Below are 26,551 nucleotides of genomic sequence, written 5' to 3'. Positions count from 1 at the left end.
TGCTTTCATAAAATGAAATTGAATCAAAAAACATCAGGCTTTCAATTTGGGGGTCTCCCTCCCTGCTCAGCAAAACTTTGTCCGAATCAATACATCTCCGTAATACATTTCGGTTTTGACAATGCAGCACATTTCAATGAAAAAACATTTAGTTAAAAATGTTTAAGCAAAATTTCCCCCCCTTCCTATCAACCAGAAGAAAAAGGAGTTTTATAATGGGAATGGCTGGGCCTAGAATCCCTCTCTTGCAACCTATATGAGGGCTGGATTTGGCCAATGATGTCCAAGTTTTTACAATGCTTCCAAGTCACACCTATGACAACACGATTATTTAGATAAGCGTGCGCGCACACACTCCCCACAATGTGGACCATTCTCCTCTAAAGAAGTAACAATTACCTTTTCTGACCACCTCTGGGAGTCCATCTGGCTCATACTCTGGCTCGTTGTCCTGGGTCAGTGAATGTAGGTAGATGGCAACCTCATCAGCACCTGACCAAGGGAAAGAGTCGTTACCTGTACAAATAACTTTAAGGAGACTCTGGAAATATGTATTTAGAATGCAATGATCTCAATCATTCATTTTTTAATTAAGTACATAAGACGTGTGCTTGTGCAACCACAGTCAACTATAGCAGAGCTTCAGAAACTATACTGATTTATGAGGATCTGGCCCCTCATCTGAATCAAATGTAATAATGGAGGTTTTGAAAACATGTGTTCTAAATAAATGCATTAAGGTTAGAAACAGGATCATGATTAAGGCTATGTTTTAGTCGTGGGTATTTTTAGTAAAAGTCATGGACAGGTCACGGGCAATAAACAAAAAGTCAGGGCCCCGTGACCCCTCCATGACTTTTATTAAAAATACCTGGGACTAAATCTTACCGCCTGGGAGAGGGGACGCTCCTGAAGACTGCTGGGGAGTGGAGAGAGAGAGCAGGGCAATGCTGGTGCTGGGGGGGAAGGGGTGGCTCAGGGCCCCACCACCACGAGTCCCAGACTGCTGCTCCAGGGACCGTGCCTGGGGCTGACTGAGCAACGGCCAGTGCGGCTGGCTCCTGGGCTTCCCCAGCTGCTGGGATCCTGGGATCAGCTGCACCAGCACTGCAAAATTCACAGAGGTCACAGAAACCGTGACTTCCACGAATGATTTGCAGCCTTACAATCATTCTAGTATAGCATTTCCTTCTTCAACTACCCCATACTTGGCTTGTGCTCCTTTAATAGAGCATTATGGTCAGCAATTTATTTCGGCAACATTTCTTTTTCCTTCCCCAGCTGCTTACAGGATTGCATCCATGTCTTCAGTTTACTGTCAGCGAATCCATTTTGCTTCTTCAGTTGATCTAAAGCCTTCAGATTGTCTAGGAGAAAACCACAGCAAACACATCCTAAGGGTACGTCCAGACTACCCGCCCTATCAGCGTGTAGCGATCGATTTATCGGGGATTGATATATCGCGGCTCATCTAGACACGATATATCGATCCCTGAACGCGCTCCCCATCAATTCCAGAACTCCATCGGAGCGAGCGGCGGTAGCGGAGTCGACGGGGGAGCCGTGGACATCGATCCCGTGCCGTGAGGACAGAAGGTAAATAGATCTAAGATACTTTGACTTCAGCTACGCTATTCACGTAGCTGAAGTTGCGTATCTTAGATCGACACTCCCCCCCACAGTGTAGACCAGCCCTAAGGGTGGGAAGGTGTCATGAATAGTTAATAAAGGGTTAAAGCATAGTACCTGGTGGGCACCTGACCTGAGGACCAATCAGGGAAGAGATTTTGAAACTCCTCGGAGGGAACTTTTTCTCTCTGTTTGGGGGGGTCTTTGTCTTTGGCCGTTTGGAGTTCAAGAGACCAGACGAGTTAATCAAGTCCCTACAAGTTCCACCTTTCTAGACTAATTTCTTCTAGTCAAGATAGTGAGTATTAGAAAGATACTTTGTGTCCTTATCTAATAATCCTATGTTTGCAATTCTGTGTGTTTGTTATTGATTATTCTTAATTCTGCTTGTACTGGTTGTACTGAGAAAGAGAGAGGATTCTCTCCAGAACTTAGCAAGGTTATACCCTATGAGTGCCCAGCTTGGATTCATAGAGATTCGGTATTTTCTTTTGTTCTCTTAATAAATTCTTTCCTTTTCTTTGGACTTGGTTAATTCCTTCCTTGGGGAAATTCAGGGGAAGGGGAGGGGGAAGTGTGCTGCTTCCCTGTGTGTAGAGATTCAAGGCGGTTGAATCCAGGCATCTCTGTCTCCGGAGCAGGCTGGAGAGAGGGAAGAGGGGGGAGGGGGAAGGTTCCTCCTCTGTGATTTGATCTGTGTTCCCAAGGGGGGAAACAGGTGTCCTGCCCACGGAATTGACCGGGTGGTGGCAGCCGAAGGAGACCTACCCTAGGATTTTGGGGTGGGGAAGACATGCTGGTCCTCACTTTGAAACCGCCCAGTTTCAAGTGAGGGTTCAGACCAGGACATGGTGGCAGCGGAGTTTGAACCCATTGTTACAAGGAGTTTTTTTTCAGCTGGGCTACGCTGAAGGGAGCTATTCTCTTTTTCTTTCTTGTTGCTTGGACAGGCAGCTTGAGGAAAAGGCAGTTTTGTAGCAGTTTCAGGGTTAGAAGATTTTCAGTTTCTTCCAGGGCTTTCTGTTACAAAGCCCCCCTGTGGAGCGGTGTTTTCGTCCATTGTGAGACGAGATACCACTCAGGATTCCTAAGGTGGGGGGAAGTGCTCGCCAAAGTACATTCCCATCCAGCAGGAAAAACAGGTTTGGGGGGGGGAGACAGAAACCCTCCAGCCAGGTTTTTTTTTCTCCCTGTGTCTTTTGAAAGGATCAGGAGACAGGAGAACAGATCCCTGAGGAAATAGACCAGATTTTTCTCAGGGGTATTGTTAGCAGCAGCCTTTCAGCTGGGCTGCTGAGTACAGCAACTCAGAGCAGAGGGAGACAGAGGAATTTTTTTTTACTCTTTCCCTCTTTCTCAGTACAAAACAGTAACATTACACAAACCACAATTTGCTATACAAAGGATTGATTTCTCTTTCTTTACTCAAGTTATCATAGCCAGGGTTAGGGACTGTCAAACACCAGAGACAGTTCACTGACTGCATAGGGGTGTGGCCAGCACCAGAAGGCACACAATCATGAGTACTGGTGAAACAATTAGCAAACTCGACCTGGCCAGGCTGCAGGCTGAAGAAAAACAAAAAGAACATCAAAGACAGATGGAACTAATTATTGCAGAAAGGGCCAGGGAAGAAGCTAACCACAAGAGGGAGCTGGAGAAACAAGAGGCTGAGCACAAGAGACAAATGGAAATCCTGAGGGAGACCCACCAGCAGGCTCTGGAATTAGCAAAGACTAAGCAGCAGGAGCCAACCAATCCAACCCCTCTTCAACCTACTGATCAACCTTCTCGGAGAAAATTTCCCGCCTACAGGGCAGGGGATGATGTTGAGGCCTTTTTAGAAAACTTTGAGAGGGCCTGTATTGGATACCATCTTCCTAAAGAACAATACATGCTGGAGCTGAGGTCACAGCTCAGCGGACAATTATCCCTGGTGGCAGCTGAAATGCCTAGAGACCTGATGGACGACTTTCCACTGTTCCTAACCAAGGCCAGACTCAGAATGGGCATCACCCCTGATCACGCCCATCAGCGTTTCAGAGTCCAGAAATGGAAACCAGAGATGTCATTTCCAGAGCACGCCGCTTACCTGGAAAAACACTATTTCTCCTGGATATCAGGATCCATAGTTAAGGAGCTAGACGACCTACACCTCCTGATATTGATGGAACAGTTCCTAGATGGTGTTCCTGAGAACATTAGACGCTACATCCAAGATGGTAAACCAAAAACTCTCACTGAGGCAGGAGAGATTGGAGCCAGATGGATGGCATCGGTAGACAATACGAAAGCTACTGCCAAAGGGAGCGAATCACACAAGGTACCCACCGAGACTAAACCTTACCATCGAGGGCCAATCAAGCCCACACCTACAACCCAAGCACAGTCACACCCTACCTCTTCTTCTACCTCACCAGTTTCCAGTAAACCAACACAACCCCGTGACCCATCAAGTGGGCGATGTTTTGGATGCAATGAACTGGGGCACATCAAAGCCAAATGCCCAAAGAACCTGAACCGGGTCCAACTCCTTGCACCTGCACACCAAGGAACCCCGGAATTAGATATCTCTCAAATACCCATATGCTTTAGGGAAACTTTGAGAGTGGACGGAAAGGAAGTTATCGCATGGAGAGACAGTGCAGCACATGTGTCAGCTATCCACCGAACCTTCGTGGACCCCAAATTCATCAACCAGAAAACCAAAGTGACAGTCCGCCCCTTCATGTCAAAACCTGTAACATTGCCTACAGTGCGTTTACCTGTCCAGTACAAGGGCTGGTCAGGGACGTGGACTTTTGCTGTCTATGACAATTATTCTGTCCCCATGATTCTGGGCAACCACTTGGCCCATCACGTTGAGCCGCCAGAAACAGAGGGAGTGGTTACACGCAGCCAAGCCAGACGAGCTGCTGCACCCATCCCTGTTCCTGAGCCATCCACCAGGACCCCGTCTGTGTTACCAGAGACCCAGACAGAGGTGGTGGAACCGGATCCCAGGCCAACACCGACAGCAGCCATAGTACATCCAGTCCCAGAACCGGAACTGGAAGAGCACCCAGCGCCAGCACCGGCGCCAGCTATTACAACTCCACCGCCAGAGGGCGACAACGGGCCTGAACTGGAAAAACCAGCAGACAACCCTACCCAAGAGGCTCAGCCGGAGCCTGAAATGACACCTTGTGCACCAGCGGAGAGCGGTTCACAGTCAACGGAAACAACCTCATCACCTACATCGCTCCCAGAGGAACTGGTGTCTCCCGCCTCAAGGGAACAGTTCCAAGCAGAGCAGGAAGCCGATGACAGCCTCAAGAAAGCATGGGCGGCGGCACGCAGCAACCCACCGCCTCTCAGCTCTACTAACCGATCCCGGTTCGTTGTGGAGCAAGGACTGTTATACAAGGAATTTCTTTCTGGTGGACACCAGGAGGGCTGGCATCCTCAAAAACGGTTGCTAGTTCCGACCAAGTACCGGGAAAAGCTCTTAAGCTTAGCCCATGATCACCCTAGTGGCCATTCTGGGGTGAAGCGAAGCAAAGACAGGTTGGGAAGGTCCTTTGACTGGGAGGGGATGGGCAAGGCGGTAGCCACTTACGTCCGGTCTTGTAAGGTATGCCAAACGGTAGGAAAACCCCAAGACCAGGTCAAGGCCCCTCTCCAACCACTTCCCATAATGGAGGTCCCATTTCAGCGAGTAGCTGTGGATATTATGGGTCCTTTCCCAAAGAAGACCCCCAGAGGAAAGCAGTACATACTGACTTTTGTGGACTTTGCTACCAGATGGCCGGAAGCAGCAGCTCTAGGCAACACCAGGGCTAACACTGTGTGCCAGGCCTTGACTGACATTTTTACCAGGGTGGGTTGGCCCTCTGAAATTCTTACAGATTCGGGAACAAATTTCCTATCAGGGACCATGAAAGACCTGTGGGAAACTCATGGGTGCATCACTTGGTTGCCACCCCGTACCATCACCAACCTACTGGCCTGGTGGAAAGGTTCAATGGAACTTTGGGGGCCATGATCCGTAAATTCGTACATGAACATTCCAATACTTGGGATCTAGTGTTACAGCAGTTGCTGTTTGCCTACAGGGCTGTTCCACATCCCAGTTTAGGTTTCTCACCATTCGAGCTGGTGTATGGCCATGAGGTTAAGGGGCCATTACAGCTAGTGAAACAGCAATGGGAGGGGTTTACGCCTCCTCCAGGGACTAACATTCTGGACTTTGTAAGCAACCTTCAAAACACCCTCCGAGACTCTTGGGCCCTTGCTCGAGAGTGCTTAAAGGATGCTCAAGCGGAGCAAAAGGTCTGGTATGATAGACACACCAGAGAGCGTTCCTTCAAGGTTGGAGACCAGGTCATGGTCTTGAAGGCGCAACAGGCCCATAAGATGGAAGCATCCTGGGAAGGACCATACGTGGTCCAGGAGCGCCTGGGAGCTGTTAACTACCTCATAGCATTCCCGGATTCCTCTTTAAAGCCTAAAGTGTTTCATGTTAACTCTCTAAAGCCCTTTTATCCCAGAGAATTACAGGTCTGTCACTTTACAGTTCAGGAAGGAGATGACACCGAGTGGCCTGCAGGTGTCTACTACGAAGGTAAACGAAATGGTGGTGTGGAAGAGGTGACCCTCTCCACAACCCTGCAATGTCAACAGCGGCAACAGATCAAGGAGCTGTACACTCACTTCGACACCTTGTTCTCAGCCAACCCAGGACGGACTGAGCAAACCTGCCACTCCATTGACACAGGTAATGCTCACCCAATTAGAACACCACCCTACTGGGTGTCACCTCATGCCAAAGTTGCTATTAAACAGGAGATTGACAACATGTTGGAGATGGGTATCATCCGCCCTTCTACCAGTGCATGGGCATCTCCAGTGGTTCTGGTTCCCAAGCCAGATGGGGAAATACGCTTTTGTGTGGACTACCGTAAGCTAAATGCTGTAACTCGTCCAGACAACTATCCAATGCCACGCACTGATGAGCTATTGGAAAAGTTGGGACGTGCCCAGTTCATCTCTACCATTGATTTAACCAGGGATACTGGCAGGTACCACTGGATGAACCTGCCAAGGAAAAATCTGCCTTCATCACCCATGCAGGGGTGTATGAATTTAATGTGCTTCCATTCGACTGCGGAATGCACCTGCCACCTTCCACCGGCTGGTGGATGGTCTACTAGCGGGATTGGGAGACTGTGCAGTTGCATACCTCGATGATGTGGCCATTTTTTCTGATTCATGGCCCGAACACCTAGAACATTTGAAAATGGTTTTTGAGCGCATCAAGCAGGCAGGACTTATTGTTAAGGCCAGAAAGTGTCAAATAGGCCAAAACAGAGTGACTTACCTAGGGCACCAGGTGGGTCAAGGAACCATCAACCCCCTACAGGCCAAGGTGGAGGCTATCCAACAGTGGCCTGTCCCAAGGTCAAAGAAGCAGGTCCAATCCTTTTTAGGTTTGGCCAGATATTACAGGCGATTTGTACCACACTACAGCCAAATCGCTGCTCCACTAACTGATCTGACCAGAAAAACCCAGCCAAATGCAGTTAAGTGGACTGATGAGTGTCAGAAAGCCTTTACCCTGCTTAAGGCGATGCTCATGTCGGACCCTGTATTAAGGGCCCCAGACTTTGACAAACCCTTCCTAGTTACCACTGATGCATCTGAACGTGGGGTAGGAGCGGTACTAATGCAGGAAGGACCGGATCACAACTTCCATCCTGTCGTGTTTCTCAGCAAGAAACTGTCTGAGAGAGAAAGCCACTGGTCCATCAGTGAAAAAGAATGTTACGCCATTGCGTATGCCTTGGAAAAGCTACGCCCATACGTTTGGGGCCGGCAGTTCCAGCTACAAACTGACCATGCTGCGCTACAGTGGCTTCACACCAACAAGGGAAACAACAAGAAACTTCTCCGCTGGAGCTTAGCTCTCAAGACTTTGACTTTGACATTCAACACATTTCAGGAGCTTCCAACAAAGTTGCTGATGCACTCTCTCGTGAAAGTTTCCCAGAATCAAGTGGCTAAACACTGTTCTTAATATGTTTTCATGCTTAGTAGTCGATGTAATAGTGCATGTGTTTTATCACTCTGGTTGTTTTACAGTTCTAGGAAGAAATCGCCGCCAGTGGATCCCACTGTGACGATTTGGGGGGCGTGTCATGAATAGTTAATAAAGGGTTAAAGCATAGTACCTGGTGGGCACCTGACCTGAGGACCAATCAGGGAAGAGATTTTGAAACTCCTAGGAGGGAACTTTTTCTCTCTGTTTGGGGGGGTCTTTGTCTTTGGCCGTTTGGAGTTCAAGAGACCAGACGAGTTAATCAAGTCCCTACAAGTTCCACCTTTCTGGACTAATTTCTTCTAGTCAAGATAGTGAGTATTAGAAAGATACTTTGTGTCCTTATCTAATAATCCTATGTTTGCAATTCTGTGTGTTTGTTATTGATTATTCTTAATTCTGCTTGTACTGGTTGTACTGAGAAAGAGAGAGGATTCTCTCCAGAACTTAGCAAGGTTATACCCTATGAGTGCCCAGCTTGGATTCATAGAGATTCGGTATTTTCTTTTGTTCTCTTAATAAATTCTTTCCTTTTCTTTGGACTTGGTTAATTCCTTCCCTTGGGGAAATTCAGGGGAAGGGGAGGGGGAAGTGTGCTGCTTCCCTGTGTGTAGAGATTCAAGGCGGTTGAATCCAGGCATCTCTGTCTCCGGAGCAGGCTGGAGAGAGGGAAGAGGGGGGAGGGGGAAGGTTCCTCCTCTGTGAATTGATCTGTGTTCCCAAGGGGGGAAACAGGGGTGTCCCGGCCCACGGAATTGACCGGGTGGTGGCAGCCGAAGGGGAGACCTACCCTAGGATTTTGGGGTGGGGGGAAGACATGCTGGTCCTCACTTTGAAACCGCCCAGTTTCAAGTGAGGGTTCAGACCAGGACAGAAGGCAAGAGAAAAGATTTAAAGACTGATGTTTATACAACCTACTCATTAATTGTACGTATTACTTCCTTACAAAGGGGACAATTCCTTTTGCCTTTTTGGGACCCAGCGCATACGGAGTTTCCAAGTATTATTCCTGAGCAGACTATGTCGGGTTCTCATCTCCTTGAGAATCCTCATGCTCCTGATCAAGCCTTCTCACAATGGAGTCAGGGCTTCCAATGGGTGTGTTTATGGACGCATGCATGGCACTAGTGCGCTGGTCCAACAAAGCCCCGTCCCCTCACAGAGCAAGGGTTGGTGGCTTGGAGCAGCAAGACATAGGTTACCCTCTAAGCCCCCTAAAAAGCTGCCCCCTGAACTACTTGGACTTAGCTTGATCTTGCAGGGCTTTTCTAGCACTGCAATAGCGGTCAAAGGGAGTTACTGAGAGGTGCCGTGTTTGCGGATCCACAGAACTTACTTGAGGAAAGGGAAAGAGGAGCAAGAAGTTGAAATGAAATCAATATGGCAGAAAAATGAACAATAATTAATTAGAAGACAAAGTGTTGGGAGAAACTGAACCGCCAACTTGTTCTGCTGGTGGACACAATTTCTGGTGGCCTGAGGTGAAGGGTGGAGCTTAGTCCGGGGACCTTCAGCAACAACACTGATCCACCTCCCAGTTCTACAGGGGAGAGGAATCACCTCTTTGTTACCAGTGAGGAGAAAACCTGGGCCACAGAACAGACAAAACGTGCACAATTTTATCACGTTTTCAGGTGTCCTGCTAAAGACCTCCTGTATCTTTGATAGCCAGAAGTTGAGAAGATAACAGATTTAATCACATTTCCATGCTACTAATGGAGAAGTTATAGCAAATGTTATCTTAGAATAGAGAATAGATATTAAAAAGGACACAATTTAATATTTGGGCTCTTAAAAGCTAAATGCCTCATTAACTGTCAGCAAAGGATATTGATATTGCTCTTATCTGGCATTGATAACAGAGACTGAAAATAACATGGCTTTGTTAGTTTCCGTATTGTACCATTTCAACCAAGATATAGGACAAATCATTTGAAATAGTTTCCATTTTCCCTGTCATGAACTAAGTAACGTGCTACTGATTCATTCTTTCTTTTTATTACCTTGCTCAGTTGCTCATTTTCTTGAAGCGAGTTGTTAAGTTGCTCTTGAAGTTTCTTTTGCTCTGCCTTGATGTTTACTATTTCCTTTTTTAAACAAGCCAACTCGGCTGCAGATAGATTTTGGAGATGAGCGATCTCAGCTTGTTTAAGTTGCAACTCTGACTGCACTTTCTCAAGTTCCTCAGTCAAATCTTGATTTTTCCCCTCTAAATCCCGAATCTCAGCTTCTTTCTTTTCAAATTGTATTTCCTGAGACAAACTCTTCTCTATAGTAATAAAAAAAAAGTGCTTAATTTGTGAAAGCAAACTATGTCAAATATGCAATATTAGCTTTTATGGATAACACTATAAAATGGCAATATTGCCAATTTTCAATTTTTCACCTAGCAATACATTTTCTTAGTATTTCAGAATATAATTACTTCTGTGTTCTAAAACTGCCTTTATTCCCAAACCATGACATTGGATAGCTGAGACAATTTTAGCATTGCCAGAATTCAGTTTTGCAGAAAGAACATACTGCTAGTCAAATCGCTCTATGCTTCACAATTGTAACTCTTTCTACAGCCCATCTTCCCTGAGGTCCGATGGCTTGTACTCTGAAACTCATGGTTGACAGATAACAGTACCAATGGCTAGATAAAGAATGTTGGTGCCCTATTTGTCCATTTTCCTCTCTTTAAAATCCAGCATATATAAAAATGTTCAAGGTGTTTGATGAACTGATGTATGGAGTAAAATTAAGAGACATGGGCAATACAAGAGATTTCCTGTATTGCAAAGAGAATTCTATTGAATAACATCAATTTACCATATGAAACAAGACTACGCATTCCCTTCCTACAGGACAAGGAAAATTCAATGTCTCCAAGACCCAGAACTTGGTGAGAAAGAGGAGCAGACAGAGGGGAAGGGAAATGATAGCAATCAACAGTTATTTGAAATATATCAACACCTAGGGTGGAGAAGGATTATTTAGGGTGGTGATTCAAAGGGGGGGTGTGGCAGGCCGGTTGCCCGCTCTAGCCCTGAAGGGGTTGGAACAACCCTGCAGAGGGCTGTGGCTGGGGAAAGCAGCAAGCCTGGGCTGATTGGGGAGGCAGCTACAGCTGGGCCAGTCCCCAATCAGGCCACAGCTGGTCCTTATAAAAGGGCTGTGAGCCAGGCACTCAGTCAGTCTCCCTCTAGCTCTGAAGGGAGAGGGACCTGGCTGCTGGGGTACTAGAGTGAAGCAGGGCTAGGGAAAGCTCCAGACTGGCAACTCCCCAGGCCGCAGGGCCTTGTCCTAGTCCCACAGAGGTACTGAGTTGCAGGGAAAGGCAGCAGGTCCAAATCCCCCAGCCAATGATGAGTGGCCATTACAGACTGCAGTCAGCTTCAGTGAAAGGGGGCTAGATGGTACTGGCAGTAGCCACTGAGACAAGGTGGAGAATAGGGGGTGGGGATTCCCTGGGGTGGGGAGACCCAGATAGTGGATTTCTGCTGGGAGCAGGAGCCTGACGGGGAGGGCACTGGGGTCTGGGAGGGACATGGGGGCCAGTGAGGAGAGGGATAGTGACCAGCAGAGGATGCTCCAGCTAGAAATGAGCTCAGTCCCTGGATGACCAGAAGGAGGCACTGCAGGGGTGAGAGGATAGTCAGAGACTTGTTAGAGAGGAAGAACTGTCCGGGGGTTAAGGGTGACAGCCTAGGACTCTGAGCACCCACATTCAGTTATGTTTCAATTAAGACGAGGTATTGTTGGTTGCAGTGCACAGCTACAGCACAAACATCTTCTGACTTATTTTTTGTTCATAATTATTCCCTTCAGAAAATGGAGATAATGCTACCATTTGACACCTTAAGAACCACAGCTAGAAGATAGCGAAAGCAAGAAAATGGACTTAGAAGGCGTTACATTTTATTAGCTAGCCGAAAGTGCTGCCACTTGCCAAGAATAAGATCAAAACACAAAGCACTTATTTGGATGGCCTCATGGATTGGAGAGTGCAAAATACTGATTAAAATGGGAGCAGGACTGGGTCCATACATTTAATTTTGAAATCTCATTAAGTAAGGTTAGACTTCTACAGGGATAAGCTGGAGCAGTCTCCTTCTTTACAATGGCTATTTAGCAGAATTACCTGTTCTCTTAAACCTCAATCTGCAAATTGCATTTTCCCAACCAAATAGACAAATGTAGGGAAAAGTCAAATTACGGCTCGGCAGGTAACATTTCACCACGTTTAAGCTTGATGGATAATAGTTTGAGGTATATTTGTTTGCTTGGGATTTTAAAACACAGGAGCACATTGTAGTATTTAATATGCTGACCATATAGTTCTCTTTGGGACATATTTATTCCTCATTTTAAATTGCTTTAAAACCATATAATTTTATGAGTTAGTACTATATATTTGTATAAAGAAGTTCCATCTCAGTTTGGAAAGAGAATTGCGTGTATTAGCTGAAAGTTAATTTAACTATATCACACAATGGGAACTTTTTTTTCTTGGGTATTCTTCAAATCACCATTGATAATGAGGTTTAAAGAACCTCCACACTGAAGTAATAGTTTGCAACAGGATTTAAATAGGTAGAAATGTGTATCTCACTTTTCATCTCTTCCGCATAATTCTGGGTCTCCTTCAGAAACTGTTTAGCTGTTTTCAGTTCTTCTTGCAGCTGATGGATTTCTTGAGATTTTTGATCAGACTGGCAGCGAAGAAGGTTTTTTTCCTCCATTTCCTACAACAAAACATTAGTTACAAAACAGTTGATTAAGTCAATAAACTGAGAGTAGTGTGATGTGGAATACTACCCATCTGAGTCCCATGAAGACTCTGGAAACATATACATGAGTTTGGAACACAAACGGCACTCTTGGCAGTCCTCAGAGGGCAGAGAATCCTTTTGGGACGTCTCCCAGCTGGCACAGATCACAGCAGTACTTAGGTGGCTCAGGATATGGAACCAGGGAGCTGCAACCAGTTCTCTGGTGCCTGCCTATAGCAGATCTTGACACAGGATAGAATTCAGCCCACAAAAACTGAGCATCAGTGAAGTTAAGTGACTTGCCCAAAGCCACAGAGGGGAGTCAGTATCAGAACACAGGAGAACTTTCCAGTTCTAGCTCCTGTTCTCAGACCACCCATCTCTCAGTGTGGATGAGTCAAATATATGAAGTTGCTCTTGGTAGCAAGGTAGCATTTGATGTAAAGTATTATTAGTCAGTAATACCTGGGGGCTCGGGATAGTACATTTTCTAAGCATCTTTTTTTCCAAATATTTTAAGAAAAGTTAAAATACCCCATACAACTATGTCCTACCTGGGAACTGAAATAAAAGTTATTTCTAAGAAACTAACTCCTTCCACCCAACTCCTGCATTGCTGGGTAACAGATGGCATGGCACTGGTGGGACTCTACTGGAAGCAAGCCATCATTTCTTCATCTACTTACTACGAGCAGATGGGCACCAGTGCGCAGAAGCCAAATTCAAGAAAAGGGAGGGTCTGGATGGAAAACAAATTAAAACCTTGCCGACACAGCAAGTCTGTATTTTCAGCTATTTAAACAAGTCACCCAAAGAACATAACTAAAACCGTTGATGCTTCTAGTTATTTTCCTTTTGTCTCACAACCTTCTAGTCCAAACTGTCCAACTGCTATACCGTAACAAACACACACACACACTCTATCAATCATTCTAAAAGACACAGGTGTCAAGCGACAACATTTTCAGACAATGCTGATGTATGACAAATGTTTCAAAGCTGTATGAATTCTCAGCTTCGTGTGTTCAAAATATCAACAAAATTCAAGGGGTTTAAATGGCTGAAACGCACAGCCCTCTTGCTGTGACTCAGCACAAGTGGCTCTGATTAAGAAGCATTCAACAAAAAGCTGGAACCAACAACCTAACATAGCTGCACAAAAAAAATCCCATGATCTGATGCAGGACGTTCACAAAACCATTTACAAGAAATGCATTCTCCTACCTTAATCTGGTAAGGCTACATCCCATCATTTGTATTTACAATTTGGCCTCAATCGCATAGGCCATCATTAACTCTTGCTTGAATCATCGCAATCCAATGTATTTAGACTTGAATGCTTCTGCCCTGCAAAATCTGCAAGAGTTACAGAACACAGCAGCACACCTCCTCAGTAATACAGGTTCACTTGAGTACATCAGTCCTATGTTTCACTCACTCCGCTCATTCCCCAACAGAACACTGAATCAAATCTCGGTCTTTATTTTCAAAGCTGTAAAGGAAATGGGCCCAATATACCATCTTACTCTCTCAGACTTCAGTAGCTGTGTTCCTCAGGAACAACTGTCTACACATCAGAAGTAAAACTAGCAGATGCAGCAGACAGGGCTTTTTCAGGAGCTGGCCCAATACTATGAAATTCACTCCTGCAAAAACTTAGAATGACAACTAACATCACCATTTTTCATATTTACACTCCCCGCGCCCGCTCCCGCACTCCACACTTTGCCCTCTGGGACAGTGGTTTTCAACCTCTTTTCCATTTGCAGACCCTAGAAAATTTCAAATGGAGGTGCAGACCTCTTTGGAAATCTTAGATATAGTCTGTGGACCCCCACAGGCCACGGCTTGAAAACCACTGTTCCGTTGTAACGACAACCTTTCGAGAACCCCTTAGACATTCTGCAAACTCCCAGAGGTCTGTGCACCACAGGTTGAAAAGTGCTCTGGGGGATATGGGAGAAATAGAAACCTCAAATAACAGATGCTAGTCACTTAATTATTCTTAACTCTGGAAAGCTTTCAGATACAACAGCAATTGGCACAATAGAAGAACTTAAAAAAACCCAGTCGCTGATGTTGCTTCTACGACTATTTTGAGTTCTCTTCCCTTTCATTTTCCTTCTAATGCCAAATTAAAGGAAAAATCTTTTAATCTACAATCAAGGTTTTTTAAAAATCAAAAGTTACAGCCAGATGCTTTTTGTGTAAATTGAAATAACTTTACTGATTTCAATGGAGCTATGCTGATATATGCCAGAGCAGGATCTGGCTTCATAGTTAGAATTTTGTTGATAATGCTAGTCTATAGTCCTTGAAAAAGTTAAAATGTACAAATCATTTGGGGGATTTTCTCTTGCTTTAAATTGATTGTGTGACCAAAAAAGTACCCACTCCTCCATGAAATCTTAGAATTAGGCAAAACACACTTATACTTAGGAAGCAGCTACTGATTCTAGAAGTTCCAAATGAACTCAGATATTTAATATAGTCTATTTTTTAGGACTAAACAAAGAGTCTCTTGAACCATACTACATAATTAGATTAAACAAATAATTCCATATGAACTGTAACCCTATCTGTAGTATGCTGGTGCAAAATCATTTTTTTAAACTCTGACCATACAACCAATTTTTGGCCTGGAGTCAGTCCATATGGAATCAATTGCAAAAACTGCAAGATCGGGGCCTTATCTTGTATCACAGCTATAGGTCTTGTGACAGGGTCGGGCCAGAGGGCTACAGGAGAGTGATCCTATTGGGATTCAGGAACTGGGGAGCCCACTGCTAAAAGATCCCCCCAGCCTTAAAGGGGGGATCAACAAGACCTGGAAACCAAGTGGTTTCAGGGGACAACTAATGAAATAACAGGGACAGACATGCTGTCAAAGGCTCAAACGAAGGGAACCAGATGGGGACACCGAGCAGAGAACCCCGGACAGCGCCCACTGCTCCTCGAAGGCATGAAGGGAGTCAGTGGATGCGTCCCAGAGGATTTCTGCCCGGTTGCGTGAATGGATGGAGGACCGGAAAGAGGCCCCACAGTTACAGGAGACTCCATCGGCCAACGTCCTCTCCCTGGTTTTATAGATGGCCATTTTAGCCAGGGCCAGGAGGAGGTTGACCAGGAGGTCCCGTGACTTTGTGAGGCCACCGATAGGCAGTGCATAAATAAGGAAATGAGGGGGAAAGTGCAGCCAGAAATGCAACAGGATATCTGTGAGGAGACAGAATAGAGGCTGCAGCTTGGCGTACTCCAGGTAAACGTGCACCAGAGTCTCCCTCACGCAGCAGAAAGGGCAGGTGTCCAGGATGGGGGTGAACTGCACCAATTACACGCTCGTGCTCAGACCCCTGTGAAGAAGCGACCAACTGACATCCCCGGCGGGCCTTGGGAGCAGGGTGGAGTATAGGCTGGCCCACCGGGGCTCCTCACCCTCTAGAGGTGGCAGGAGGTCCCTCCACTTTGTGTCAGGGTGGGACGCAAAGGTGAGGAAGTGCAGAGTGTGGAGCACGAGCGCGTATAGATGTTTCCTTGGTGTGGTCTGGAAATGAACCGGCTTTAAGTCGTGCAGCTGGCTTATGATGAAGGGGCACGGAGGCCGGTTGGGTCCATGGGGCAGGGGCCCGCTACAGGAGAATGAGAGAAGGCAAATATATTAGCCCCCGATTAAGCAGGTCCCTTTTCCCTGGGTAAGATAACAGGGGCAGTTCCAGAAAAATCAGGAATTTGCTGGAACCAATGAAGGCAGGCAGGCTAATTAGGACACCTGGTTTAAAAAGGACCTCACTTCAGTCAGTGAAGGGTGCGCAAAGTGCTGAGAGTGAGAGGGCCTGCGGCTGGAGCACTGAGGAGTACAAACACTATCTGGCATCACGAGGAAGGTCCTATAGTGAGGATAAAGAAGATGTTGGGAGGAGGCTATGGGGAAGTAGCCCAGGGAGTTGTAGCTGTCACACAGGTGTTACACGTAACACTGTAGACAGCTGCGATCCACAGGGCCCTGGGCTGAAACCCAGAGTAGAGGGAGGGCCTGGGTTCCCCTCATTCCCCTCCCTCCTACTGGATATAAGAGGAGTTGACTTGGACTGTGGGTCCCACCAGAGGCGAAGATCCCTGGCCTGTCTCCCTGGCCCACTAGGTGGGTCAGCAGAGACTGTGGGGATTGTTCTCCTTCCTTTTCCCCATGCTGGCAAGTGATGTGGTTAGCTGAGTGAATGGCAGGTTTGAGCCATAAAACTGGCCAAACTGAGGGCTGCCCTGAATATCTGAGGTGAGCAAATCCGCCAATAAGTGCAGGACCCACCAAGGCAGAGGAGGAACTTTGTCACAGTCTTTTAAGATGCTCCAAAAAAGGACAGCCAGAATAAGACAGTATCGAAACACAACTTCTGGTGGAAATACACTATTCTCCAACATAGAGCTTGCAGAGTTCCCCTGGGAGTCAGTAAGGCATAAATGGCACCAGTTCTTACTGATTTCCAGTTTAAATTATTAATTATTCCAGTTCCTTTGACTGGTTTGCTAGTAAAGCCTGTTCTGCTCTGCACAGCTTCTGTGTTAAGCTCACTGGAGTCCTTTTCCAAACAGTGTTTCACTGCTATTGCCTATGAGGAAAACACATCACATTTTATTTGTAGTTATATTGAATCTATTTTAAAAAATAAAAATTCCTGATGTCCCTTTAAATGATGAGCTCCAGAGATACCTTAGAAAACAAAGCCAAAAGAATAAGCTACGTTCTGCTTCCTCCTACAGAAAGAGAAGTTTGGAGTAACTGTTGACTTCTGTGTTGTATAACTAAGAGCAGAATTTGGCCCTAAACCTTGAAACTCAGCATGATGGCTTTAAAAAAGTGCAATTAAAAAAAGCCCAAATATCTGAAAAATCCATCCTCCTTTCACTGTCCAGTCCTGGGTTCTAGATTCTGTATCATACCAAAACCAGAACAAGTTAAGGTAACACAAATCTTTAACTCAAGACTGGGCAAGGTTATGAAAAATATGTTCAGGCACATTTTCAAGTATATAGTTGTAATGTATAAATATAGTCATAATTTAAGCAATAGTCATAGTACAGTCTGGTAATCATTGGGAATCCTAACCAGTGCTTTCTTTTAAGCTCAATCATAAGGGCAGCAGATTTAACACTTGCTCTCCATATTTTTTAACATAACATATTTTGTCAAAGCGAGCACCTATTGGTTTTAGAAGATCCTTCCCCATTCCCACTCAGTCCTCAGCTGCTCATTTGAGAGGTAACATTTAGGTGTTGGACTGACGATCAGCTATCACCAAATATGCCATTGAACAGCCAACAAACAGAAAGGATCAATACCAAACTAGACTCAATTCGGTACAATCCAAATACCAAGAGATTGACAAATTGTTGTGTATTTGGTTGTCATGGTTTTTTTTACTATGGCAACTGAGTTAGACTATTAAGGGATAGCTCAGCCGGTTTCAACCGGCTGAGTGAGCTCTCTGTGTCTGTAAATAAAATGGTGGTTTGGTTAGCTGTCTGCTGTCTGGCCTCAAGTGATTTCTTCCTAAACCGGCTGCCCCCAAGGATATAACACAAATTACTCTACCTTTTCCACTTACTATATACTCAAGGAATAGGTTACATGTTGTGAAAAACCAGTATTTGTACATCTTAATTCCCCATATTTATGGACCAACAAAGACATTCAGCTTGCACCTCTGTCTCCATAACCACATTCTTCAGGGGCAAGGGAAATTAGTGTCGTGCTATCCTCTATCTTAAATTTATCACCTGACTTTATATCGCAAGGATAGGCAACTTATGGCATGTGTGCCACAGACGGCACACGAGCTGATTTTCAGTGGCACTCACACTGCCTGGGTCCTGGCCACTGGTCCAGAGGCCTCTGCATTTTAATTTAATTTTAAATGAAGCTTCTTAAACATTTTAAAAACCTTTTTTATTTTACATATACCAATAGTTTAGTTATATATTATAGACTTATAGAAAGAGACCTTCTAAAAACGTTAAATTGTATTACTGGCATGCGAAACCTTAAATTAGAGTGAATAAATGAAGACTCGGCACACCACTTCTGAAAGGTTGCCGACCCCTGTTATGTCGCTATCTAAACCAGGAAGTTAACAAGATCATAACTGTACCACCACCAAATTCTAACTGGTTTTCAACCTTTTAAACCTGTTTTATAACAGTCATAATAGCTTCATAGTACTCCAAATTAAAAAGGAAGTAAAAAATGAGAATGAAATAACCTAGTTCCATTCTAGAAAGGAGTAGGCTTTTCTGGATAAAAACCTATAGATGTCCAAGTTTGAGTATGAATCGAGTGTTTCAAGAGTAAACCTGGAAAGAAGAGTATGTGTAGAGAAAATACTAACCACCTCTGTAGAAAAGGTTTGATTAATGTGCTCACAGAGCTAGGATGACACATAGCTATGCCGGACAGCTATCGTGGACAAATTTAGAACCTCTGTATGAAGTCAGTGTAGACCATGTCTATCATAAATAAAAAAGCAGTTTTCTATTAGAGAGTGTGGATAGAAAAGAAGCAGTGCTCATATCAGAACAAGGCTAAAGGGAACGGTTGTAGGGCATTACCCCCAGATTGCCTTTGGGCCCATCTGCTACCTCAGTTTACCTTTAATCTTGCATCAAACCAGATATCACATGTGGTGATTTTACAGTAGTGCTCTCTTCCAGGTTGTTTTATTATCATAACACAAGACTCAAACATATCCTTAACCAGCCTCAATTATTCTTTTCCGCATATAATGCCTCAAGTTTTTCCAGGTCTTGATCAGAGCAGGCCCATCCTTGTGGTCCCGCCCCTCTCCTAGCTGGGACTTCTGCATCCTGCAAGTCCATCAATGGAGGCTTATCCCTGCACAGTTTCCAGTTCCTTGTAATTCTCTTCCCCCAAAAGGCTTTTGCCTTGGAGTTCTGGAAAATTGTCACCTGTCCTCTTCACAGGCTCTCTGCCTGGGCACTAACGAGAGAGAGTCTCTCTCTGAACTTTTGGGGCAGAGGGGGGGTCTCTCTCTCTTGAATGACCACAGGCTGCCCTTTTACCTGCCAGCAGGCCCGGTTTAGATGCATGCTTCTGTCACATGACCCTTGTATTTATTCCCATCATACAGGGAGATGGGCTAAACCTGACAAAAGGTGCAGCTGTGCCCCAGTCTTTTAATGGACCAGCTCACCCTGTGACAGGAACATACCACAGCTTGCTCTGACCTGTGATATATTTAGTTGCACTTAAATATTAGTCATGTATAGATCTTCAAACACAATAAAGAGGACAGTTAAATTTTACATAAAATAAAAACTCAGCATCACCACTTCCATTTGAATATTATATTAAAAATCCTACTTTGTTGAGTTCTGCTCGTAGAGCATCGTTGGCTTGCTGCAAGTCCTGGTTTATCTGGTCGCACGGCAGATCCCCTGTCAGTAAGTCATGTAGCTGATGAAACACTTCTTAGAAATGTAGAAGACTGGGGGGGGAGGGGTAGGAGAGAAACACACTCTAGTTACATGTTTCTTGTCAAGTTACTATAACTATTAACACTGGAAAACGCAGGGGAGGGGCTGTAAATTGCCTCTTAAAAAAGTTACTAATTACACTAAAGCGCTCTCTGACAGAAGCAAAAAGAGTTTAAAACCCATTTTTAAGTAAAGCATAAATTCTGTTATGGCCACTAATGGCCATGACTCACTTTGGCCAATCAGAGTAGCCTACTTCATCTGCTATACCAAGACAGGTGGATCAAAAAATACTAGCAAATAATGGAATGAAGCTTATATATCGATTCAAAAGTAGATCTCCATAACAACATCGAGCATTACAACTAAGCAACCAGACTAATCCCCAATAATCATGATCCTTTGGGGTGCGGGGAATTCCCTTCTTTGCTATGATTACATGTTTAGCTTATTGCTGTCAAAATGTTTTCATGAGGAAAATGCCTTAGTTATTTTCAATTTGACTTAACACATGACTGGGCAGCAACAGAAGTTTGGTAGAGGGGCATTGACTCCTCCCGCCTCAGGTCTGGGGGAGCAGAACTTCACTAATGCACACCTCTTAAGATCCTTAGGAATCTAGCCCATCTCCTGCAACCATTAGGAGATGCAAAGTAGATATCCATCTGGGTATAATTCGTTTTTGAGGCTTCTTCCAGGCCCCACGGTCCTTATGGTTGGGGCTCTACATGAATTTGAGAGGGGATTTATATGAGGGAATAGGGCTATGAGGGGCACGGGACTTTTAGTCGGGGGTGTTGGGGTTGGTAAGGAAAAGAGAGGGCTGAGTGGGGGAGCAGAAAGCAGAGGAAGATAGGGAGGAAAGCACTAGTGGCGTCTCCTGGCAACAAACCTCTCTGCCAAACTTCTCTTGGCAGCAGCTGCAGGACTCCTCTAACAAATCATAGCAGGTTTGTCAGCTGGAGAAGGTAGTGAAGTGCTAGTGCTTCCCCTCAGCTTTCTCCTAAGCACCCTCCTATCCTCCAGCAAGACACCTGCTCCATCCCATGTCCTCAAGCACCCCCACAGCCTGTTCCCACTCTCATTGCCAGCCAGAGACCCATCCTATGAAGTCCCCACCCTCTTGGATCCCAGTGATCCATTTCCCCAAATCTTTATGTCTCCCCACCCCCTTATTATACCCAGCCTCTCTGCCCTCAGACCCTTTCCAAAGGCCCACTCCTACCCTGGCTTGGCCTGCCAGGAGCAGAAGAATGCAGGCGGGGAGGGTCAAACTCAGGAAGAAGTGAGCAAATTATTAGCAAAATGTTCAAACTTTTTTCTGATTTTATTTTTGTCATCGAACTATAAATTAGAGGTGAACAAATTGGTAGCCTGCCTGCCCAGCCTACCTTGAAGAAATACGGATTCACTTCCTCTTACCAAGTTATAACCACCAGACTACTATTATCAACAGCTAGGGAACATGGCTTTAGTCAACTTAATTCGTGGTAGGCCAGTAAATTGTTTCACTAACAAATACAGATCCATTCAAGGAACTGAGAGGGCGTGGGACCAGCAGGGCCCCATGTACCGGCGCATAAGCACAGGGCTCCAGAGGTTGCCAAAGCCGGCCCTGGGGGTACCATTACGGGGAAAAAATTCTGACAGCGTGCATGTATGCGCGCACACATCAAATATGGAATCATCAGCGTTTTTTCTTCTACATGGACAAATACTCAATGAACAACTTGTTCACTCTGGTAATAGCGGTCTGGAGGCAACTTTAAACTTGTGAAAAAATGGGTCTCCTCTTACCTTTTCCTTTTCTTTTCTTTTCTTTTCTTTTCTTTTCTTTTCTTTTCTGTTCTAAGGACCGACGATTATTTTCGACAAATTGTCTCTGATGACTCAGTAGGTCGTCCATTTTTTGCTCCAACATTTCACGCTATACAGAGTTTAATCATAAATCACAGTGATGCAAGGGTAATATTTATTATTTGTACTACAATAGCAATCCCGCCCCCGCAATCAGGATTGAAATCCCACTTTAGTAGGCAGTGTTTAAAAAAAAAACAACAACAAAAAACGACATACATACGAGGAAGTCATGGTCTCTGCCCCAAAACTGCTTACAGTGTTCCATGACTTAGTAAACACTCACACAGGTATCCCATACCAAACTGAGAACAGATTACACTTGGCTAGAAGACAAGTGTGTGCTAAAGTTTTAATAAGTGAAGTGGAGAGGGCCTATTCACAGGTCAAAAGTTCTCATCGTTAACTTACTTGAACATCTGTATACAAACATGGTAATAACCCTGGATTGACTCATTGTCCCTGGCCTCAACCTACTCGCAGCCAAGACCTTCTCTCAATGTGGTCCTCACAGAGGTAGCAAAGAACAGCCATTACCGTACCTCTGCAGAGTCAAATTCTTAACCCCCATTCATATGATGGTATAATCTTCAGCATCCCGTATATAGGATGTAGGAAGCAGCAGAATTTTCTAACAAGCAGCAGCATTTTCTAACATTCTTAAGTAGGCAGCAGAATCTGCATACATAGATAAAATCCCTGACAGCAAAGAGTAGGTGACAACCATCACACTTACAGAAGACATATGTGGTGGTGCCTTTCCCCAGGGCAACATAACTTCTTTAATCTAAGTGTGTATGGAGGGGCAGAAAGGGGATGGGAAAAGAGTTAAGCTAAAGAGAAATATGAAGAATCGTGGAATCCATGACTTGCATGAGCTACAATGTTCTACCCAATGCACACGGAAATTGTGGAGCTGCAACAATTGGCAGAGGCCAAAACATTCAGCTGGACTAACTTCCCCATGTTAAATAGGGTGAAAAGCCAATGATTTTCAAAGAAGGAGACAGCGGTGCTGTTAAAACGTCTTTTTATGACACTTTCAAATGGCTTTAGGATATATAAAATATCTGTGTTTCTTAGATATTTGTTATCGTTATTCACTCTACATAATAACAATACTGCATTGCTGGCTGCCTCATTAGAGAGCTGGCCTGCTATTTGTTCAGTCTATCAGAGCAACTTATCCATAAAGGAAAACTTTTCAAGGTGCAGATCTTCCCCACAGCACACACCCACGTAACTGGTATTAAAAAAAAAATTAAAAAAAATGAAAAGGTAGGGGAAAAAGGAACCAATCACTAATCCCAAAAGTCATAGAGCAGCAGATGATCCACTAGTTTCCATGGTTCTCCTGCTACGTTGTCCAGTATATCAATGCAGTGGCTGACCCACTAAACCCAACAACCACTTCATGCAGTGGCAAGGAAGCTCCTGCAGAGAAAGGAAGTGCTGTGCAGGCTGCTGAAATCTTGCCCACCCTATCCCATATAGCAAAGTGTAGGCCTCTTCATGGATATGGAAAGATGGGGCCAAATAAGGATTTGCCTCTTAATGAAAGGCTGGGTTTGACTGGCTTTATTTCTTTACTCTTATCAGTGTACACCTCTTTGGCATCTGTTTTAGCTAGAAAAAAAAAATCCATTTTATATGATTAACACACGTTTGCTCCACTAATGCAAATTATTTCAACGTTTCAACTATATCAGTACTATAGCCACAGAAATTTCTTGGCTTCCTTGCACTGAATACAAGAGAGCCTTTTCCCCCTTGATTCTTCTGCAGCAAAACAGAGAGGTCTTGGAAGGACCCAAGATCTTGCATTCTGAGCACTTTAAAACTCTTCAGTAAGGTGTGTGAATTCTTTCCTGTCATGGAAGGGATCCAGAGGTACCACCCGAATTTAGAGGGTCCAAAGGATAGAGAAAAAATCTGTCCTGGATCATGCAGGTCTGTGACTCTAAGTGGACAGCACTGTTCTCTTTTCTTGTTTATGTACCAGCCTCACAGACTGCAATACAGTTCTACTAATAGGCTTTATTAACTTCTGCCTGTGCTGGTGCTGCATAAGCAAAAGTATGAGATGTTTTAGCTCATATAAAGCTATTTAAATCTTTTAAGGGCATAGGGAAATGGTGGACTTAAATATACAGTAGAACCTCAGAGTTACCAACTCGGGAATGGACGTTGTTCGTAACTCTGAACAAAACATGATGGTTGTTCTTTCAAAAGTTTACAACTGAACATTGTCTTAACATAGCTTTCCAACTTAACTATGCAGAAGAAAAAATGCTGCTTTCCCTTCATTTTTTAGTAATTTAACACAGTACAGTGCTGTATTTGCCTTTTTTAGCCGGGGGTGGGGTGGGGTAGAAGGGATGTGTCTCTGCTGCTGCCTAATTATGTTCTTCCGGTTCCAAACGAGATTTGTGTGGTTGACTGATCAGTTTGTATCTCTGGTGTTTGTAACTCTAAAGCTCAACTGTAAATTATGGAGCCACCATTAGCAAGCACATACATAGTTAAGCTTTGTTGGAGAACTGTGTAATGAATTGTATTAGTGAAATGTGTACTAAGTAATGTTAGAGAAATTATTATATACAATTCTGGAAGAAAATAGGAATGTTTGCTTTTTGTATGTAGTTCTGCTGCTTGAGATTGTCAGATTTTGCTGAAACAGTCTGTAAATCAGAAAATTGGTTTTTGTGTCTCATTTATACTGTTCTTGACCAAGCAGATAGCAGGGTAGAGAAGAGAGCTGTTAGATTTCAGTAAGTCAGGTACAATCCCTCATCCCCCCACCCATCCATTCAATCAGCTAACAAGTTTTTTTTTTAATCACAATATTAATAAAATTCACTGCTTGTTCTCTCACCTTATTCTTGGCTTTGATTATTTCAATGACAGAAGACCCCAAACTCTTCATATATTCCATAGTTACTAAAAAGCTCTCAACAGTCACATCTAGAGGTTATGGTGACAGAGCTATGCCAGTTACTCAGGTGATTTACAAATAGCATCATTGTGACATCAGAAGTACCAACCAATCAATCTTTCCTGTGCAATTTGCTCAGTAACTCAGGTGATTCATAAGTAGCATCATTGTGACATCAGAAGTGGCAACCAATCAATCTTTCCTCTGCACTTTGCTATCAGTCAGTGAAGTGGAGAGGGCCTATTCACAGGTCAAAAGTTCTCATTGTTAAATTACTTGAACATTTGTATACAAACATGGTAATAACCCTGGATTGACTCAATGTCCCTGGCCTCAACCTACTCCCAGCCAAGACCTTCTCTCAATGGGGTCCTCACAGAGGTAGCAAACAACCGCCATTACCGTACCTCTCCAGAGGAAAATTCTTAACCCCCATTCACATGATGGTATAACCTTCAGCATCCTGTATATAGGATGTAGAAAGCAGCAGAATTTTCTAACAAGCAGCAAAATTGTACAAGTCAGGTACAATCCCTCATCCCCCACCTGCCTATTCAACCAGCTAACAAGTAAAAACTCAAGGCCACAGAAACAGATGAGTACGAAGAATAAAAATTGCAGTTGTAATATAAGTACAACTGCATGCAGCCAGGGAGCATGACAGCAAGGAATAGCTGCGATGGGAACTACACAGATATAAGTAAGTTTTAGCAGGATTAGCAATAAATGTATTAATCTGGGTTAGTTATTGTGATTTATGCAGGCGAATCTTTTAATCAGGGCCGGCTCAAAACCCCAGCACGCCACGCACGCGCATGGGGTGGCATTTTCCCAGGAGGGCGGCAGGCGGGTCCGGCGGACCTTCCGCAGTCATGCCTGCGGAGGGTCTGCTGGTCCCGCGGCTCGGGTAGACCTCCCGCAGGCATGACTGCAGACGGTTCCCTGGTCCCGCGGCTCGGGTGGACTTCCCGCAGGCATGCCTGCGGAAGCTCCACTGGAGCCGCGGGACCAGCGCACCCTCCGCAGGCACGTCCCCCGGAGCCGCGGGACCGGCGCCCGGCAGCGCGCCCCCGTGGCATGCCGCCCTGCTTGGGGTGGCCGGATTACTAGAGCCGCCCCTGCTTTTAATTAGGGGGTTAGAGTAGAATATATATGGATAAAGACACAGATGAGGTAGCTTCCTCTACTGAGTCTGCGCAAAGTTACAGAACAGAGGATTAAAAAATAGATGATTGACATAATAGTGGAGAAGAGACAGAGGAAAAATAGCGAAGCATAGCAGAGATGTGAGAAGAGTCACCCTGTCCCCAAGAAAGATAACTTGAGCACTTCCTTGTCTTGCCTTATCTTTTTTTGCATGTTTATGTAATTCATATGTGATAGTAGCATTGTCTAAAAATATATATAATAAAGGCTAAATTAAATTGTTTAAGCCTAAATTGAAGTGGATTTGGTTTTCACCCAACAGGTTGACGTTTGCATTTAAAGTGGAACTAAAAATCCCGGTTTCACAGTATAATAAATGAATCTACTTTCCCAGTTCAGCAGAGTTACACTTTAGATTACATTAATTTTTTGCATAAAATAGTTTCTTACTTTGCCAGAGACATTTTTTTTTAAAAAAAATCACAATATTAATAAAATTCACTGCTTGTTCTCTCACCTTATTCTTGGCTTTGATTATTTCAATGACAGAAGACCCCAAACTCTTATTATATATTCCCTAGTTACTAAAAAGCTCTCAACAGTCTCAACAGAGGTGATGGTGACAGAGCTATACCAGTAACTCAGGTGATTTACAAGTAGCAT

The 26,551-nt window shown here is 44.6% G+C and overlaps 1 long non-coding RNA gene across 5 annotated transcripts; it reads right to left on the bottom strand.

The window, feature by feature from the left end:
- Positions 1-450: 450 nt before the first annotated feature.
- LOC120401250 lies at positions 451-26,539 on the bottom strand. Of its 5 annotated transcripts, none has more exons than XR_005596356.1 (5): positions 26,406-26,539; positions 21,748-21,877; positions 19,838-19,961; positions 12,303-12,435; positions 451-492 (listed from the first exon to the last, which is right to left on the bottom strand). It is a non-coding gene; the product is annotated as an uncharacterized LOC120401250 (long non-coding RNA). The 5 variants fall into 5 exon arrangements; XR_005596352.1 differs by lacking the exon at positions 451-492 and adding an exon at positions 9,635-9,974; XR_005596353.1 differs by lacking the exons at positions 451-492; positions 26,406-26,539 and adding exons at positions 9,635-9,974; positions 24,683-24,743.
- Positions 26,540-26,551: the final 12 nt, after the last annotated feature.

The sequence above is a fragment of the Mauremys reevesii genome, linkage group 3 (genome assembly GCF_016161935.1).
Source record: "Mauremys reevesii isolate NIE-2019 linkage group 3, ASM1616193v1, whole genome shotgun sequence".
Lineage (NCBI taxonomy): Eukaryota > Metazoa > Chordata > Testudines > Geoemydidae > Mauremys > Mauremys reevesii.
Note: the sequence above shows the minus strand (reverse complement) of the source record. Positions and strands in the feature narration are given on the sequence as shown.